Source organism: Vombatus ursinus, unplaced genomic scaffold, assembly GCF_900497805.2.
Source record: "Vombatus ursinus unplaced genomic scaffold, bare-nosed wombat genome assembly UNPS02014798.1, whole genome shotgun sequence".
In the NCBI taxonomy this organism is placed as follows: domain Eukaryota; kingdom Metazoa; phylum Chordata; class Mammalia; order Diprotodontia; family Vombatidae; genus Vombatus; species Vombatus ursinus.
The window spans coordinates 38203317-38224639 of record NW_020954576.1 but is presented as its reverse complement, the minus strand read 5'-3'; the positions used below and the strand labels follow the sequence as shown (position 1 = coordinate 38224639).

The following is a 21323-nucleotide window of genomic DNA, read 5'->3' as shown; positions in this document are numbered from 1 at the left end:
ACAGTGTGAGAATCACACAATGACTGGCAAAGGCCAAATGTGTCATGGTAGGATTTCATCCACATCCTGTTGTTCTGTTCCATAAGAGTTCCTGTTCCATCCCTCCCCTTTACTCAGTCCTTGCAGAATGAATCTTTGAAGATCAGCACAGCAGAAGAGAAACTAACTGGTCATAGTGGTCAATGTGTGTAGGCAAATGAAACAGAAAAATCATTTCAATAGTCCTTGCTGTGATCCTGGAAAGTCATGTATATTTGTATCACATTTTTCCATTGCCTTATTCAGGTTAATCCAATTCAGCCAGCATTTATTAAGCATTGACCATATACTTGGCTTTTCTCTCAGTGCTAAGGAGACAAATACAAAAACTTCCACAGTCCCTGTCCTCAAGGAGCTTACATTCTGCCATATTATAACACTCTATCACACATCTGTTTTGAATATACTTTTTCAATTTTCATTGAGCCTCATTAGGCTCCTTATACTTTGGCTTTAAGTGGTTCTCCAAGTCTTCTTATTCCTTATCCCTCAATAAAAGTAAAGATCCTACTTGTCATTGGACCATAGATTTAGAGCTGGATGGGACCTTGGAGACCATCTGGTCCAATACGTTCATTTAACAGATGAGGACTCTGTGGCTCGGAGTGGCTAAGTCACTTGCCCAGTGTCACACAACTTTAACTTAGATCTTCCTGACTTCAAGAACAGCTGGTCCACTATAACTTGTTGATTATATTAATGTAACATGGGTTGACTCTGGCCCCACTGTGAAGTTGCAAAGAAAGGGGAAAAAAAGCCCACTCCCTGCTTTGCTCAAACAAGATATATACAGGATAAATTAAGATAATCTGAGAGAGAAGCCCCTAAGACTAAGGATCACTAGGAGAGACTTCTTGTAGAAATATTGGATTTAGTAGAGACTTTAAAGAAGCCAGGGCCAGATTTGCTGCATTTTTATCTCCAGGACCTTGAGGAGGTTTGGAAGTCTCTCTTCTCTGCCATTGGTTCACACCCCAACCAATTATGTTACTTTCATTTTAGGACCCAGTAACCAGCACCCCAGTTCCACTTAACCACCTAATATCAGATTAGGACAAAGCTATATGATGCGTAAGATGAAGGCTCAGACCCATGCTGGGGCACTGCAACATTGTGCTCTATGTGGGAACAGATTCCAACTGGAAATTTTGTCATTCAAGTTCAGTTCGTTACCTAGTTCCTGATCACCAATCCAGGGTAGGCTGAGGAAGGTTCTTCAGTCCAGGGGTGGTGAAAAAGAGAGGTTCAAGCCCTGGGCTATGTACACAGCAAGGAACAATTTCAGAAGCAAGCAGCAAGGTTGTGCTCTAGAACCTAGGAGCAAAGTTTCAGTTCCAACTTCTAGCCCAATCTAAAGCCTGAAGAGGAATTACCAGGGCGAGAATCTCAGACAGAATCTCAGAGGAAGCTTGCAATTCTATCACTACAAATAGTGACTGGATGTAGCAGCAGTCTACTGTAGGTCAGACCCCAACTTAGAGCTCAGAACAGGGGTCTATGATCTAACTTTATTCTAGATGAGACCACAGTGAAAACACTGAAATCTTACAGGTTCCCAGTCTGAGTTGTCCCTGAGAACTTAGAATAACACAGTAGTCAATATCTCAAAAAAGCAAAAACAGGTCCAGTCCAAACATACCCACCAGAAGGGCACAGAGTCCAACTCTAACATAAAGTCTGAATCCATGAAGTTGACTGGAAGAATGAGGAAATTCTTTTTCAGACAGAGGTAGTCTTATTAAACAGAAGACCTGGGAATGGTTCTGTTATGTCTTGATGCTTAAAAGAAGTGTGCAAAGGGAGGGGAAGAAGAAAATAGGAAGAGAAAGGAAGGTTAGGGAAAATTATCTTACATAATCTATACAAACAGGGAGGAAGGGGGAAGGAATGGCTTACACTAGAACCTCACTCTCTTCTGAACTATTTAAAGCAGGGGAGAATACACACACACACTCACACACACACACAGAGTTCAGTACAGAAAAACACCCCACTCAATAGAGAAATAGGAGGGAAAAGGAAGAAAAAAGGGGATTAGAGTGAGGATAGATTCAGTCAGTTAATAAATTTTTGTTAAGCACCTACTATGTGCCAGGCACTGTACACAAGTAGAAGTCTATGAAAACAAGAAGGAAAGGGGTCAGGGTCTGGATAACAGTTGAACCTCCTCATCTGAACTGGTCAAAAGAAAGAAGAATACACACTACAGTTGGGTACAGAACTACATTTCACTTAACAAGGAAATGGGAGGGAAGGGGAGAAGTGAGAAGAGGGAATTAGAGGGAGGGTAGGTTAAAGGAGGGATTGGTGCTAAGCAAAACAAACTCTAAGGATGTAAAAAAAATATTTATAGCCCTTTATGAAATGGCAAAGAATAGGAATCTGAGGTGGTACCCATCAACTGGGAAATGGCTGAACAAGTTATGGTATATAAATGTGATAGAATGCTATTGTGCTGTAAGAAAGTATAAAGAGGATGGTTTCAGAAAAAAAAAAACTTAGAAGAATTTTGTGAACTGATATAGAGGGAAGTAAATAGAACCTGGATAACAATTTATACAATGACAACAACATTGTAAAGACAAACAACTTTGAAAGATTTACGAACTCTCAATCAGTTTAATTGCCAACCACAAAATCCAGAGGACTAATGATAAAACATGCTACCCATTTTGTAATGGAAGTAAAAGGGTCAGATTAAAGAACAAAACAGACAAACAGACAGATAGATAGATAAAGAGATGATAACAGATATAGACACACAGCTATTTCTTTTGAACATGGACAATGCGGAAATTTGTTTTGTTTGACTACACATATTTGTAACAGAGGTTTTGTTTTTCTTTTCTTCTCCATGAGAGATGGGAGACAGAGTAGGCAGATTTTGCTGATTGAAAAAATTTTAATTAAAAAAAAGAACATACGATTTTCCCCAATACTTTGGGGGCATAACCCCTTCCATACCACTTCAATCTATGGGGACAGGTAGAAGAATTATGTTTATAACTTAACTTGATTCCTAAGTTACATTAGTCCCACCAAGTTCAACTCCAAAGTCCTCTAGGTTATCAACCCTAGACTTTAGCTCTCTAGGTCTTCACTGCTGGACTCCTGGATCTCTGTGGCCAGAGCTTTGAGGATGGAGACTACTTTCTCTGTACCTAGAACTGAAAAGGATAAAAGAAAAGGCCAAAACTCTATACTCATTTCTCAGGGTCACATAGCCTAAAAGGGGAGACAGGATAGGGAAGAGGCAGTCCTCAGGCTCTCCCCACTTACTGCACGATGTGAGTGATCCTTAGGCAGGAAAGCAGATAAAAGTCCTGGCTGCTCAATCAGGCAGTCTTGAAGACTCAAACAGTTCTGGCCATTCCGCCAATAGAAAAAGACTGTTCCCAAACACATGCTAGAACAATGCAGAAAGTCCATGTATGTTCTGGTTCTCAAGTCTCCTGGAAGCAGATTCTATAATGTTTTCCATGTGGATGATGCCATTTTAGGTGGTCTAGGTATGCATATGCATCTAACTCCCATCGTATTAATAGACATTTACAGGCACCGAGCAATGGGGCTCTGACCTTGAGAAGGGCTATTTGTTTATTCAGTGCTTTACACACGGCTGAGCTAACTAAATTTGAGCTAAATTTGCCCTTGACAGTCTTCAGTGAATTTTATAGCATCCCAGATACCTTTGCCTTGCAGCTATTTCCTCTCCTGCCCAAGATGAACCCATTTACCATTTCAACAGGATCTGAGCCTGTAACCTAGCACTTTGTGAAGCTCTCTCTTCTTGAGAAACTCCATTTCAGCCCCTCAGTTGCCTAAGACACTTATTAAACTACCTTTAGCCTTTTCCACAGACAAAAAAAATTGTATAGCCTTTAGTGAACTTTTCACCAAGGAAGGATTTTTTTTTTATTCTTGTACTTATTTTATATTTTGCCAAATTTTGTCTCATTTACTTGAGCTTTCCATTGAACTTTCCCTGTATAGTTTCAAATCCTGTCAAAGTGTCCTTTGGGGCAGCAGCATCCGACAGAAAGTAAACTAACTCTGAGTCAGAGGATCTGGGTTAAAATTCTACTTTGATATTGGCTCATGGTGGCAAGTTACCAAACTTTCTTATGGATAATTTTCTTTATTGTATAAAATGAGGGGATTGGACAGAGTAAGATAATCTGATGGCTAGCACATACCTAAACAAGAGAAACTAGATGCCCCCCTATCCTGGTGCTTATGAGATCTTTTTAGTATAATGAAACAGAGTTCCTGTTTCGATGCCAGACATGCCCAGAGACCTAAAAGATAGCCCTCTAAAGAATGATAATGACCCAATACCCCAAATTACAAGTCTTGGCCATTCAGAGCTTCAGGCTAAAATTATTTCCTCAAGAAAGCAATAAGTCCCATCCCAAGGACAACTAGGGGGAAGCTTTAGAATAATTTTTTCCTATGGTGATAACAATTCACTCCCTATATAAGGACATCTGTGATTTAAAAATCAGAGGTTTCCAATATACATGAGTTGTTCTCATGAGCTAAGTTTCCCAATTAGCCTTAACTATAGAGAAGGAAATGGGTAGAAAGTCATACCCAAGGAGGAATCTTCTATATAATTCTTCCACAAATTTAACTGGGAAGGGGTGGGGTGAAGAAAAGACACAAGTGAGTCCTTAAAAAGACTTTTTTGTAGGAAAGCAAAATAGAAGATCCTTAATAATGTTATTAGAATAACATTATTACATTATTCCCCCACCTTAAAAAAAAGCCTTCACTAGACCCTACCATTACCTCAAGCTATTGTCCTTTACCTCTTTCTTACCTTTCAGTCAAGCTCCTAGAAAAAGCTGTCTACCCTTGTAATTTCCACTTCCTCTCCTATTAATCACTCCTTGATCCTTCGCAATCTGGCTTCCAACCTCACCAGACCTCATCACTCAACTTAAATTGCTATCTCCCAAGTTACCAATGACCTCTTGATCACTGAATAGAATGTTTTTTTTTCCTCAGTCCTCATCCTTCTTGAACTTTCTGTGGCATTTTATATAGTTGACAAGTCCCTGATTCTGAATACTCTCTCCTCCCTTAGTTTAAGATATTTATGACTTTTAGTTCTCTTCCTACTTCTGTGGCTGCTCCTTTTCAATCTCCTTTGCTAGATCATCATCTCTGTCCTTACCCCTATTTATGACTTTGTCTGGGGTCCTCTTCTCTTCTTTCTTTATACTCCTGTACCTAGTGAAATCACTAGCTCCTGTAGGTTACAATTATCATCTCTTTGCAAAAGACTCCCACATCTACTTAACCAATCCTAGTGTCTCTCCCGAGTTCCAGTCTAGCATCACCAATTGCCTGCTGGACATTTCCAACTGGCCGTCCCAGAGGTATCTCAAATTCAATGTATCTAAAATAGAACTCATTATTTTTTTCTAAAAACCCCCTTCTTCCAAACTTCCCTATTTCTTCTTAGAGTGCCATCATCCTTCCAATCACCCAGGTTTACAATTTCAAAGAGTTATCCTCATCTCCTCACTCTCCATATGGCCAATCAGCTGTCAAGTCTCATCAATTCTACCTCCACAGTGTCTCTCACATCCATCCCCTTTTCTCCACTAACACACAATCATCTTCTTAGTTTAGGCCCTCATCAGCTATTACCCATTGTATAGAGATAGCTTCCTAAGTGGTCTCTCTGGCTCAAGTCTCTCCCCTCTCCAATCATCTTCCACATAGCTAGCTAAGTGATATTCCTAAATTACAGTTCTGAACATATGAACTCTTTCACTGAGAAACAGCAGTGGCTCTCCAAGATCTTCATAATATGGCTCCAACCTACCTTTCCAGGTTTCTTTCACATGACTCTTCATCACTCATTCTACTTTCTAATCCAACTGGCCTACTTGCCATTACTTGTACATGGCATCCTACCTCCTGTCTCCTTACAAAATCTGTCCCCCTTTTCCTAGAATGTTCTCCCTTCTCACCACCACTTCATAGCCTCTCTAGCCCAAGCTGGCAGTTATCCCCCCAAAAATTATTTTGTATTTATTCACCTGTGTACCTACTGTTTAAACCAAACAGAATGTAAGCCCCTTGAGGACAGAGATAATTTTGATTTTGTCTTTGTAATCCAAATGCCTAACAGTGCCTGGTACAGAATAGGTACTTAGTAAACATTTGATAGATTAATGAATATAATGAATGGAATCACTCTTATGGAACAGAGTCCTTTTTTTCTCTAGAAGAAACACAACTAAATTCTTTTAAAAAGAATCTCAGTGTTTACTTCTTCCAAACTCTCATCTTCTATCAAGAAAACCAAGAAGAAGTTGGCTAGAGTTGTTCTCATTCCTCTAAAAGCTTTTAGGGCAATAGTGGCTGCTTCTTCTTAGGTTATTCTATTAAGGGATAGGTTCTTAGGCTCACCAAATACTAAAACTACAAGAGCGGACCACATACAGCCCACAATACTCCAAAGTGCTACAGGCAACACATAAAGATGTAATTGGAAAATATTTTAAGATGAAAATACAATACAACATAGATAATATTACATTTTAAAGCTAAGTCAACATGTCACCCTCATGTATACATTGGTGAGCACCATTTCTATTTGATTTTGACACCACTGATCTAGTCTAACTCTCATTTTACTTATTTCTGTTTACTTTAACGATATCTTTTGCTTCACCTTCTTTTACAAATGTCTTTCTCCCCTCTCCCACCCAGTAAGTCATCCCTTTTAACAAAATTTTAAAAAGAAAGAGAAGGGAGACAAAAAGCAGTTCAGAAAAACCAACATATCAACCTTGCTAATAGTATATACACTGTTTCTGAAGTACAGTCCCCAATCTCTCCAAAGAACAAAAGGAGGGGCACTTTCTCACTTCTCTCCCCCTCACCCCCAGGACAAGCTTGGTTATTGTCATTACATTGTATCTGCAAATTGATATACTGCTGGTGGGGATGTGAGTTGGTCCAACTATTCTGGAAAACATTTTGGAATTAGGGTGAGAAAGTGGCCAAAATGTTCATACTCTTTGATCCAGTGATCCTTCAGCTAGTTATCTATCCTCTAGAAAATTTATGATAAAAATAAAAGACCTCATATGTCTCAAAATATTTACAGCAGCACTTTTTGTAGCAACAAAGAATCAGACACAAAAGAGATGTCCATCAATTGGGAAACATCCCTACCAGTTTTAGTATAGGAATGTAATGAACTTGATTGTGCTATAAAAAAATATGAATGTAAAAAAACATAGATGCGATGGAAAACTTATATGAATGGAAGCAAAATGAAACAAAATCAGAAAAACAATCTACACAATGACCAAAACAATATGAAGTAAATAGAAAGAATTACAACAAAATAAAAAAACAATGCTGTGAAATTATAATTACCCAGATTGTTTCCCTACCACCACCACAAGAGATAAGAATATACACCTACAACAACCTTTCTTTGCAGAGGTAGAGAACTATGGATGTGTAACAGTGCATATAACATCAGATTTGTTTGATGTGTTGATTATTTTTGCTCACATATTTTGTTTCTTATTTTTATAATTTGTTGTAAGAGACAGGGATGGGAGATACTGGGAAATTAAGGTGATATAAAAAGAAAAGATATCAATAAAATAATTTAAAATAATTAGAGTGTTGAGGGTTTGAACTTTTTTCTTTATTTGTTTTGGCTCTTGCAATTTATATGGTTGTAGTCATTGAGTGAACATAATTTTCTTGGATCTGCTTACTTTGGGTCAATAAGCCCATGCTTTGATTCTTCATATTTATCATACATTACAGTAAGGTGATATTTTCTTACATTCATTTACCATAATCTGTTTAGCCATTCCCCAATTTTTCTCTCTCTTTTTGTTACCACAAAAAATGCTGCTATGAGTATTTGGGTTTATAAGGTATGTCTTTCTGTCTTTGACTTCTTTGCAACCCTTTAATTTTAGAGAAGAGGAAAATAAGGTCCAGAGTGATGAAGAGACTTGACTTTTGTATTTTGAAAATCACCCTTTGTTTGACAATTTTGTCCATTCGCATTCCAGGCTCATGGTAGCTGTTTTTTTTTTTTTTTTCTTAAAGCAGGACATGTCTTTATGGAAGGTGTTATTTTCAGAAATTACAGATCACTGCTTAGATACCATGATGCAGCTTAGATACCAAACTTAAGGATTATATATTCTGAACACAGAGAAATGGAACAAAAATATACTCAACATCAAATGAGCTAACAAGACCTAGACATTATTGAATTCTTATGGTTCTATCTCAGGCCACCTTTGCTTGAATATTTGCACATAAATATAAAGAATGCAACTTTTCCTTGGCTCACAAAAAAGAAGTTTCTGGACCCCAGTTGTCTCAGATCTGCATGGCTGCCAGCAGGCAAAAGTTCAGCAGACTGATGACTGATTCTTTGTCTTTCCCTACCGTTCTTAACCCATACTCCCTTTGTGGCAACAAAACCAGTTATCTCTGTTCATGCCGCCCTAGGCCCATCTCACCTGCCAGTCTATTCCCATTAACTTTGAGGAAGGAATGACAGCCAGAATCCAAGCTAGGCCACTGACAGAAGTTTCAAATAGGCTTCTAAACAGTGAATCCATAGCCCTACAAAGCCCCACGATGGAAAACCTAAGGTACTGTATGGCACTTAGGTCCCTTCTCCATTTTCATGGAGGGCATGTAGACACTCACTCTCTGGAAAAAAAAAAAACCAAACCCTGCACAGATTAGGGAGCATATTCATTTTCCACTCACTGCTCAAAAACACTGCAAGTAAGCTCAGGATCCTCACTGGAAGTTAAACACAGCTCCAGTTCCCAGGTTTGTATCACTTTCTCTCCTTTTTTCAACAGCAATTCAGAGTGTCATTTGGCCCAATGTCTCAATTCTGGATGAAACTGATTTCTGGATTTTTTTTCTGTTTACATTCAAATTTGCTAATCTTTCATTTGGGACAGGCTTTCACTAATAAATATTTCCACTTGGAGCTACCAGTGTCATCATTTTTTTAAAAATTTGAATTAAAAGCCTAAATAATTACACAAATTGATTGCACACAACCAGGAAAAGGTATTCTTAGCCTTAGACACCTCTAGCATTTCCAACTACCACTATTCATCACCAGAAGAAGATATAAATTCATAAATGATAAAAATCTATAATGCCTTTTTATGCTAAACCTTGACCTAACACATAAGGGAGCACTTCAAGGGGAGATTAGGGATATTAAAAGCATATCATTAAAATTTAGAGATTAATACCACAGAGAATTTTCCCTCAAATCATTCTTTGGGCTCACCAACAGAGACAGTGGGCAGCTAGTGAATGAACCATGAGCCTGACCTCAATATGGAATTTCTGATATGCTTATATTTTTATATTTATTTATAAGATGCAGAAATAGATCCAATGACAAATAAAAGAGAAATATCTACCAGTTCAAAATGCTCAACAACTCTAGATTTGGTTTTCCTTATTTCTGTTGTCTCGTCATGTCTACGTCACTCCAAGTGAATTTGGTATGAAAAAAACAACTTTCTAATCATGCAATGCAAACTTTAGTTTCATTGCAAAGTAATCAGTCAAGACTGAGGTATTTGTACTAACTTATCTCCTCATTTTAAGCATGTGTTCAATCTTTGGACCTAAGTGTGGAGATGGCTGATGAGTCTCACATCCTTCCTGGGGACATTTCATCCAGTTAATCACTCCTTTCCAAGCCAAAGCCTAATCTTTGATTTGCTCCTTTCAGACATCACGTCCTATGGATCAGTGGCCGTCTTTCAAGCCCCTTTCCTGTTTATTGCCTTAAAAGTGGGAAATGGCCAACTGGACGAAGCAAGTCTCCCAAGGACAAGTAGAGTGTGCAGGCCTCTAATAAATATTCAGGTCAATGTCTTTCAAAGGTTATTGTGAATCACTTTCCCCTCCTTCCTTCCCATGCTTCAGTCATCTTGCTGGCTCCAAATTTTCACCCTTTGTCTCAGGCCTCAGCTGCTTTTGGTTTATTGCATATGACTGCTATTGTCTTTGTCTTTTCTATCCGCTTCAGTGTGTCTCATTTTCCTAAAGTACCTGGCACCCACTTTTCCATAACATTGTTCCTTTGTTCCAGGAAAACATAATTTTAGGAGGCAGCAGAAACACAGTTCCAAAGGGCAGAGGGTGACATCCTCTCTCACCTGATCTTTATTCATGTCTGGTTTTTTAATTGCTTTTTTTTTCCATTTCTCAAGCACCATGCACCTCCCTTCCTCCCTGACAGGAAGGAGCATTTTATTTCTCATTCAAAATGCCTTCCTACTGATCTCTATTCTTCAGAAGTTCCAGAGGCCCCTTGTTACCTGTTGGTTTTTCTCATGTTGGTTGATCTGTTGGCCTTGCTGTAGTTTATTACTGTTTCAACTTTTTTTCCCTCTTTCCAAACTTAGGCCAGAACTTACAACCTGCTGTCTTTTCTCATCTTCACTATCATTATCTTCAGCCCCAGTCTTCCCCATATGTTTTTTTTTTATTCCAACACTGAGCTCTTTAAAGAAACAAAGAGAAGAATTATGTGATGGCTTCCACCGTCTGAGCATCTGTGGCTTTGTTTGAGTGAGCGCTTTCACATCCAAAGCTAAACCTTGACTTAACACATAAACTCAATTGACAAGAGGAGTATCCGCATTCAAGCTCACCAATCGGCAGAGGACACAATCAGAGGGTTATTGGCAGGTACCTTCTAATCTCCCTGGTGCACTGAAAAAACTCAATTCATTAAAATAATAAAAAAAGATCTCGGTCCCTCATGTGAGCGGCATGTGATTTTTCCATGAACGTTCAGCTCAGAAGGCACGGTGCCTATTATACATTCCATTTATAAATCAAACACCCCACGTCCTGCGGCTGCACGCTGACATGTCAGCGAGGTTTGGGTCAGCCGCACACACTTTCACATGAACAGCAGATTAAGGCAGAGAGAAAGAGAAGTGGCTCTTCTGTCCTTCCCCCCCCCAAACCCTTTACCACCAGTAATAGGCAGATTGTACATTCAAATTGGGCTAAGACTCCAAAACCAAAGTTCCATGAACCACAGGAGCAAAAAACTTGAGATAAAAGACAAGATCCTTCTGTTCTTTTAGCTTCCTCACCTTTCTTTCTTGCTTCCCTTCATCGTGTTCATTGGGAAGTAATGTGTGTGTTCATATGTGTGATTTAAAGGGTATATCTAAGGAAAAGACGGAATAAAATCTAGCCAGGAAAGATTCTAGTTTCCAAAGCCCCATGGGGTTGGAGACCTGAGAGTCTTGGAGCATAATTATCTATACACAATGAGTAATGGATCATAGAGGACCCTCACTCAGCCAAGTTTTCTATAGGTTGTCTTAAGGCCATGAGAGCTGATCTTCTAGGCCATCGCCAAGTAACTCTTCCATGAAGACAAGATATGCGAAATCAGACCAATTATATGTGACAGTCTTTTTGCAGTTTGTTCTCTGAACACTGGTTATCTTGTCACTCTATTTATGTCAAAATCTTCCAGTTCACCAAGAGATGCCAAGGAAGAATTTTCTTTAAGAAAATGTCTTCAGCCCCAGGTATGTAATTTCCATTTACATCTCAGGATCACCGCCTTTTGTCATATCTAAGGAACAAAGAAGAGCAAATGCATGTGTATATTGAAGTTCTTTGCGTGGAACTAGATAAGAATCAGAAAGAAAATGAGCTGGAGTGATCTGGGAATTTTACAAGGGCTTTCTTCCATAAGAAATATAAGGACCAGGACCTAAAGAAAAACGATTGCTAGCAAATGAAAGATTCAGATACTGTATAAGTATGATAAGGACGACAGGCTGCGATCTGCAATGCTTTTGATGAAACACCTAAAGAGGAAGAAAATGTGCGAAGTGTTGGGACTGAGTTTTTTACAATACAACTCCCATTTAAAACATGTATGTATATTTTGTATTTCCACATAGCACTTAAAGTTTATATCTATATCCATATATATATATACATATATATATATATATAACTGGAATAGCATTAAATGAAGGTATTGAAAGATACAGAGAGATAGACATGTATATACATATACACCCTTATCTTTATCTAATTTTATTTAGATATATATCTCTTTCAACACCTTCATTTAAGTTCTACTACAATTCCTCATTGTGGTGCAAAGGTGACCCATGCCAAGTTATGCAAGATTGAGCAGGTCTAAGCAAGCTACAAATGCTTTCAGTATTAGCCTGGGGATAGACTATTTGTCCCCTTAGAAGAATGGCCATCAAGTGATTAATATTTTTTCTGACACCATAATTCATAAAGACCTTGTTCTGTGATAAAGAAATATTGTGACCTGAATCAATGGAAGGAGTATTCACAACAATGAAATATCATGGATCCTTTTAGTATGTATCCCGAAGTTAGATATGCTATGTTGTGAGAGGTTTTATAGGCTTACCCAACTCCATTTTATTACATCTATAGAATATACAAATCATTAAAACCTACCAAAAAAGAAAGGGCATAAGGTGATTAAAGATTGGTATATATGTATATATACCAATATATAAATGTCACAGAATAGTGCCTTGATGAATTTGGTTCACCACAGTTTAATCCTCAATGTACACAGAAGAGCTATCATCAAGATGATGAACCAAGATTCCTGATGAGTTGTAAGTGGGCTGAACTGAATGGCTTGGCTATATGGTAGTTCATTGTATGTGTAATCCAGTGTGTCACATCAAGAAATGGTTTATGTCTACTTTTGAAAGGATTGAAAAATAACTTATCCTTTGCAATCTGAGAAGGTACTACTGAACTATGTCCTTCAAGCTGTTTTTATAGAAACAGAGATGGACTTGTGCTGCTCACCTTGTCTCCTTTGCAGCCAGTGGCATTTCCTGGAGGTAGGCTAGGTGAAACACAGTGAGCTCAAGTTAATTGGCCTCCATCAGTAGATCCCTGGGAACTCTGTCTCAGTGGCACCATGATCAAATTGACCAGCAAAAGATGGGACACATTAAAATATATAATACATCTTTAAGGCTTCCTTGCCTTTATACAGTCAGTATTATATAAGACAATGCTCGTTCTGAAATCATTGTTTTTATTAAATGCAATAGTTAAATTAAGAACATTTCTCTTAGCATTGTTGATACTAATATATACCTACTGGGCAGGTCTGATGTTGTGCTTTGCTGTTGATTTGAGTATGTTTTCTTATTTTTAATTAACTGAGTACAAATGATTTCTGTTCTCAAGGTAGGCATGTGTAATTCAGCTAATCCAGCTCTTGTCTTGGCAGGTGAGCTTTACTGCATGGCATAAGAACATAAGTGGCAATTACTGGCAGCATAAAATGAGATCAATTAATATGTAAAATACATGTTCTCAGAAGCAATATTTAGGAAATGTAAAACCACATTTGCTTGTAAATGTGTTTCTATACATTGACATGGATTCTCCTTCTCCCAGATATCATACTATGCCTGTTAGCAGTACAGAGTAAACCATTAATGTGATTTTGTAATTTTTAGCAATCTTACATTTGTTCTTCCCCTAGTTTTGCTAGTGTATTCATCTCTTATATTCAATGGGTCTGCTTATCCTCATTGGATAAAATCTTATCCTCATGGGATAAAATGGACTAAATGAGACATGGAGTCCACAGAAAACAGATAAACTGGTATCTAAGATATCAGATAAACAGAGACTTCCACAATCTAGAACATCTATCAAGAACTCATATTTATACTGTAATTGTTACTTGAAAATACAACTCTTAGCCCTTGCCTTGAACAAATGGCTTCTTTTAAAACATGATGTTTCATTGTGGCAGGGACTGCACTGTCATTCATTCTACTTAATCTCAAAAATATGGTTGCAAATTCACCAACACTCATTGCTACTGCTGGAAGAAGTGCATATGATTGAGATGATTTCTGTTATATGAACAATTTCAAAATTATATGTATAGACAGAGAGAGAGAGAGAGAGAGAGAGAGAGAGAAATGCTCCACTTTTGAAGCAAAATTGTTCTATTAATTTAGACTTTCGTAGAAAGTTAAATGAGATTATTTGGGGGGGAATCAACTTTGGGAATTGAATTTTCTAAATCAACTACAGTTACCTAAATAACTGAAATAATGTCCATTTACTTAGTATAATGTAGACAGTCTAGACAAAAGAAAAAATTTGGAATTTTTAAAAATCATAGAGTCATAGAGCTGGAATAGCCCTTAGAGATCACTGAGTCTAACTCCATTTTATAGATGAGAAACTGAGGCTCAGAGAATGTAAGTGATTTTCTCAGGCCCATTAAGCAACATTAAGCAGCAAGCAGAAAAATGAAGATTAAAACTAAATTCTTATTCAATGCCTTCATGGCAATAATAACTCATTTATACAAAAATGGTTTACAAACTCTTTTCCCACAACAATTTTAGTGTTACAGCCTACTGTGTGTACCTCACACAAAGTAACAACATAATAAATATTTGTTGACCTATGAACTAGGTAGTGGAAACATTGTTATCCTCATTTCACAAATGAGGAAACAGAGGCTCAAGGATGGTAGATAGCTTGTATATGGTTACAAGTAGCAGGGCAATCTTCAGAACAAAGATTCATATTCAAGTATTCTGACATCAGGTTTAGGGACCCAGTAAAATTGGCTACATTGTGAATGATGACGATGATAATGGTGATGATGATGGTTAACATTTATATAGTGCTTTGAGGTTTACAAAATGTTTTTCATAAATATATCTTTTCATATATGTATTTTCATATCTATACATATAAGTATATATAATTTGAAGGAGTGGATTCCTTATCAAGGGAGGTTTCCAAGTAGAATCTAGATGACCTGTTGTCTGGTATGTTGTAGAGAAGATTCTAATTCAGATATAAAATGGACTAGATGATCTCTGAGGTACCTCCCAACTCTGAGATTCTGTGATTCTACCACATCTCACTGACAATTATATCATTAATTTAATGGTCACCACCTGTGACATTTTCAATGATCTTGACACATGAGCACTTTTCAATAACTGGGACTCAAGTATTTTTAACAATAAGTAAACAGGAGAGGACCTTCAGTTGCTCTTCAGAAATCTGTACTACAGTCAATGACCATGCTTGAAAAGTTAATTAAATGTAATTTTGGGGTTCATTTTTTAAATTCTTCTCCTGTGGTATTAATGGAATTTGTGCTGCTCACCTGGTCTTCCTTGTAACCAAAATTATATGCTGGAGGTTCAAAAAGTGAAATAAGTTAGGGATCTCTAATGTTTCTTTCTGATCTAATATACTATTTGTCTATGAACCAAACCTAACCTAACAATATTCTGTCTAAGAGGAGGTCAAATTGGTAAAATGCCTGCCATGTGCACTGGACTAAGGTGTAGCAAGAAGGGACCAATGGCTCTCTGGCCACCACTGTAAACTACCCCCATTTGAGTTTACCTATGGAAACTCAGCATGACCCTGTAGGTCTTCCTTACTTATTGCCCCTTCCCCCCCCCAAAAAAAGAAAATGCTATTTTGCCATAGCAAGATGATTCTAATGACTACCTGTAGTCCATAAACATATTACCACACAGCAAACAGAGTTTGTCTTAAATGGAGCTGTTGCTAATGACTAAACATATCTCACTAACATGCATATCTCATATAAACCATGGTAACAAAAGAGTTGCTAAATCTAGTACCAGCAAGTGAATTATTAGCAGGCATCTGAGCTCTGAGATTTCACTTCTAATAGAACTACTAATGCTAGGACCCATCTCAGTATAAACCAGAAAGCTTGCTTGCTCTGTTTTAAAAAATAATGTTCTCCACTTCAGATTAACTTCAAGAATATGTGAAAACATTTTAATACAAAAATAAGACTTTATTTTATAGACCAACTTCGTCCATTGGGCAGATAATGTGGAATCTCTTTAAAAAACTACCAGTCTTCAGAAATATTTTTAATTTTTAAATGAAAAATGTCACCACTTCTCTCTATCTATTCCAAGAGTTCTAACCTTTTGCAAGAATTCAGCAGAATTCTCACTCTTTCCACCTACCTCCTATATTAATGGAATGGTAAAGAATAGGGATGCCCTCCATGGGTTTATAATAAAAAAAATATTTAGAGATTTGTTAATAGGTATTGCTGTTAATCATATTGATGTACAGATATATTTCAATAATCAGTTTGTATGCTCAGGACAGTCTCATGATATATAAAGACCAATGTGCCATGAGCCACATCTTCAATCATCTAACATAGAACAAAGCAGGTTGGATACAGTTGGAATTTGTACAGAGGACAAAAGGGAAAGTAAAAAATTTATACAACCAGGAACTGACAGCAGAAGAGGAAGATCTATATCAGATAAAATTATCACCAATTAACGGAGTTAAGCTGATAATTTTGCAAACAGACAGCAGGAACTGACCAGATAGAGCCAAATCTAAAGTTAAATGTCTCAGCTAAATTCAAAAGGTTTCAGCTAATTACCTGACCTGCTGTCTCAGGCAAAATGGTCACTACACTAAAATTCTCTTTTGACAGAAACAAAGAATGACCCTATATCAATTTTAAAAAAAAACCAGACACAGAATTACTCTGAAGGCCCTTGATTTCCCCTTCTCTCAATTCCCAAGTAAACTAACTTGGTTTTGACTCTGAGACCAAATCAGTCACAAATCTCAATTCATAGGATTTATAGCTAGAAAGTACCTAGAAAGATCATCTACTCCAAATCCCTCATTTTACAGATGAGGAAATTAAGGCCCAGAGATGGAAGTGATTTTCCCAAGGTCATAAAGGTAATAAGTAACAGGGCCAGAATTCAAAAATAAGTCTTCTGATTCCGGATTTAATGCAATTTTCATTATATTCTATTTCTTTCCATGCTTTAGCTCCTATAAACCCAAAGTTTCTCACTTCTTCTGTTTCTTTCACTGGATTTAGATTGAGAGTTTGCCTAGAGACCTCTGCTCTACTATTGCCAGAAAAGACTAATCAACCTGTCTCACCCACCATCCTCCACCTAAAACCTGTGCTCCACCCTTCCCACCAAGATTTTTACAGTAGGTTGTAGTAGAGGTGTTAAGTGGATTCCTCTCCATAGTCCTGCATCTCCACTGCTCTTAGGACACTCTTAATTAACCAGCATTGAAACTGCAAAAGAAGAGGGTAGGATGAACCACCCAAAAGGAAGGGCTGTAAAGTTATGGGATGTCCCAAGAGATAAAGGAAGCTTAATGGAGTATAAGACAGAAAAGATCTTCTTAAATGATAGAGGGAAAAGAAATAAGAAGAGGCAAAGAAGGATATGTTTCACAAAAAACCTTTCATAATCTTTATTTTGGAAAAGATAACAGCTGAATTGAGGCTTTATTGTTCTATGTGCAAAAGCTACATGCGCAGTGATAGAATGTTGGTCTTAGATTCAGGAAATCTGGATTTGAATCTTAATTCTGACACACACTAGAATGTGACCATGGGCAAGTCACTTAGCCTGAGCCTGTTTCCTCAGTTGTAAAATGAGGATAACATATTAATTATCTTACCATCACAGAGTTGGGACAATGGAATTTTGTAAGTCTGAAAACATAAGAAAATGTAAGTTATTGTTATATGTTAGGAAACTGAGAGACATAGAGAAAACTGGAAGACCTGGGAACAAGTCCCACTTCTGACACATAGTGTGGCTGTGTGGCCCTAGGCAATTCACTTGACCTCTAGGTCACTAATGCTACAAGTTGCAGAGCAGATGCTAACCTGCATTGATAGAGGATGTTCCCTCACCCAGGAGTTCCCTATAACAATGATCATAGATCCAGTCTCTATCTCTCTGGCAGGGAACTAATGAAAAGAACCTCTATGGGGCAGCAAAAATGCAGAATTATATAGAATCTCAAAAAGTTGGGCTACCCTCCTTAGAAAAATCAAACTTTTTTAAAAAAAAAGTATAGGAATTAGTAACTTTCATCTACTCTGTATTAATCATGTATGTTCTGACTTGTATATGTTGTCTTCCTCATTAGACTATAAGATCCCTGAGGGCAGGGAAGTGTTTTTTGCTTTTCCTCTGTCTCCATGCTTAATACAGTACCTAACAAGAATATGCCATTATAAATGTTTATTGATCAGTTCGTTGATGGTTGGGGAGAAAAGTAGAAAAGCAACACTGCTAGAGGAATAGGCGCGTATACTTGAATATTAGATGACATTTTGTGTAAATATATAATTGCCATGAATTTTACCTTTTTCTGATTAAGGCCTGTGGAATCTTCTTCCACATAATCCTATTAGAATTGGACAGCCCTACACCAGCTGATTCAGTTTTACATACATTCTTTTGTGTAGAGCAGTGGGTTAACTTAAGAGGATTTGGTTTTGCCCCTCCCCCTTTTTGGTAACTCCAGCACTTGCCAGAGTGATCGACACTTAGTAGCAATTAATAAATGCTTGTTGAGTGATTGATTGTTTTAATGACCATAGTGGGTTCAAGGTCTATGATTGTTTAGACTATGATTGTATAGCTATAATACTCTAACTGAATTGCAACAACAGTCAATACAGTTCCCTTGGCCTTTTTAGCAACCCCATGAGATCACTGTTTGGTCACTCTAATTACAATACAACAGTGAAGACTGTTGAAAAGTATATTGAGCATGACATGAAACATTATACAGACATGACCTTAAATCAGGTCTACACTAGCAAAGTGAAATAAAATACTGTTGCAAATACACAGATAATTCAAGCACTAACGCTCCACTTTGGTTTTAAATGTCTAAATGTTCAGGATAACAAAGATGACAGTCACTCTTCTTGGAGCTGGAAGTATGAATGTTTTACCTTGTTTCACATGGCTAGTATAACCCCCACCTTAATTATAAATGCATAAGCCTTTTTGACAGAGTACTCTAAAAAGGCTGCTTACTGTGTGTTATCATGAGACCTACCACAGGCATTCAATTTAGTTAATAACTCTGGATACTGAAAGACTTAACATTTTTTTTTCTTCTGGAAAAACTCTTTAGTTCATCCTGTAACTGAGTTTCATAGAGTAGTTTCAAGGTTGCCTGTGAAGGTAAGCAGCTGGAGTCCTAAGAACTTAATTTAAAGAAATTCAAAGAGCAAAAAATGCACTTTGTTCTTTGGCTTTCTTAAACCCACACTTCATATCCTTTCATAATCTTTTGTCTTTCATAGCTAAAACACATACAAATTGTATTTGGGGGTAGGGGATAGAAAAGTCTCTGAAATCTCCCTGGGTACCTCATTGGCCCAAGTGATTTAAAATTGCATACACATATTCTAATATTAAGATTTCTATGGGTAGCATTTGTAGCACAGAAAACAGCATTGTGCAGAGAAAATTACCATTTCCTTGTTTTTCAGTACAAATTCAAGGACAGGGAAATCTACTTATAGCTTTACTATTTATAAGGTTTTCATTTTCTCATCTCCTTGGAAAAAAAAAAAACCTGACACAGGCAAGTTTTCCAACCTTCTAAAATCAGTGTTAAGCAAAAACAAAAACAAAAACAATGATAAACAACCCTCCAGTGAATTTTTATCATCCTAGGTCCTTAAATATGAATCTCCTCCAGGTCTTTCATTTGACCCCACTACCAACCAGTTTCTGCCCACTTTACAGCACTTTAGCCATTAATGATCTCCTCCTGGCCCTCTCTAATGGTCTCTTCTCTAACCATCTTTTCTTTGATCTCATCTGTTGGCTTTGATAGAGTCAAACACTCTCTTCCTCCTCCTCCATAAGCCTCTTGTCTCCTAATTCTTTTTACCTAATTCTCTCTGTTCCTTTTCTTTTGAGAATTTCTAACATTTCTTTTGAGAATTTCTTCCTTCCTCTCACTGGTTCTCTCTTCTCAACCTACTTTCTTTCCCTAGGTGGCTTCCTTTGTTCCCCACAAATCTGCTGACGGATGAATCCAAACCTTACTTCCACACCCTTGGGCCCTCTTTTTCTATTAATTTTTTAAATCTCTTTTTTGTTCAACTGATATCACTACCATCTAAAACTCAAGTTTATTTCTCTTTCCTTTCAGGACCTACTTCTAACATAGTCCATTTCTTCATGACAACTCATTAGCTCTGGAAATTTTTCCCTGCCAATGGAGACCAAAGATTTTTCATCTTTTCCTTCTAAAAATCTCCTAAGAGCTTATCACCTCTTCAGAAAATTCTCCAAATTGAGAAAGTTATTTAATCTATTACTTAGGATTATATCCAGTATACAGGAAGCTTAATAAGTGATTTTTTTTCAATAATGATGATGTTGGACCATATGTACCTCAGTGAGATGTCTTTATAAGGAATATTTAAACAATAATTGTAAATAGCACCCCTCCACTAAAGTCTGACCCCAAGGCATTATTATGGCAGAAAAAGTTAAACCTGGGTTTTGAAAACTATGCCTGGGGAACAAAAGTGCTGGTAAGACACAGATGGGGAAATGAACGAGGTATAAATTTTTCTCTAGTCCTCCAAAAAAAGATTCATCAGGAGGTGCTGACTGTGTGGTAAGAACATTGCTTGCACCCTGAGACAGGGAAGAAATGAATAGAATTCAGATGCCCTAACTTGGTTATGAAGGAGCGGGACCATTGGCTAAGAAAGGCAAGTTGAGAAGTCTGCACAGCTGCCTGAGGGGCCTCCTTTGTGTGCAGGCACAGGGCTGTGAGCCTGGCTAAAGCAAAAGAGATGGAAATGTATTTTTTAAAAAAGAAATACCCACTGCATGTTAGTCCTGGCGAGTTTATTTTAAGGGCTGTGCAACTTTCCTAAAGATGGGGAGGTTGGAGGGCAAGTAGCAGTGCTAGTGGTGAAAAAAACAACACAACAATAGTAGCATGACAAACCCACCAAGCCTCAACGAAGTCAACAGACTGGTAATGCTGAGCTTTATTAGAGACGAAGCGAGGTGGGGGGGAGGAGAAGCAGGGGGAGAACCTGAGGGAGGAGGTATGGAGGGAGAGCCACAGAGACAGACACAGAGAGAGAGAAGAAAGAGAAAAAAGGGGGGGAGAGATAGAGAGAAAAGGGGGGAAAAGAAGAGAGAAAGATATGGAGAAACACAGAAATAGAAGAGAAGAGGAGACAGCAGAGGAGAGGAAAGGGGAGAAGAGAAGAGGAGAGGAGACACAAGGACAGGGGAGGGAGGGAGGAAGAGAGGGAGAGGGTGAGGGAGAGAGAGAGACAGAGACAGAGAGAGAGAGAGAGAGAGAGAGAG

At 37.8% G+C, this 21323-nt stretch overlaps 1 long non-coding RNA gene across 2 annotated transcripts in view; it reads right to left on the bottom strand.

Annotated features, from left to right (window-relative positions):
• Positions 1-21323, bottom strand: part of LOC114050185 — a 161137-nt gene that overhangs the window by 120518 nt on the left and 19296 nt on the right. The gene's annotated exons all lie outside the window — the stretch shown is intronic.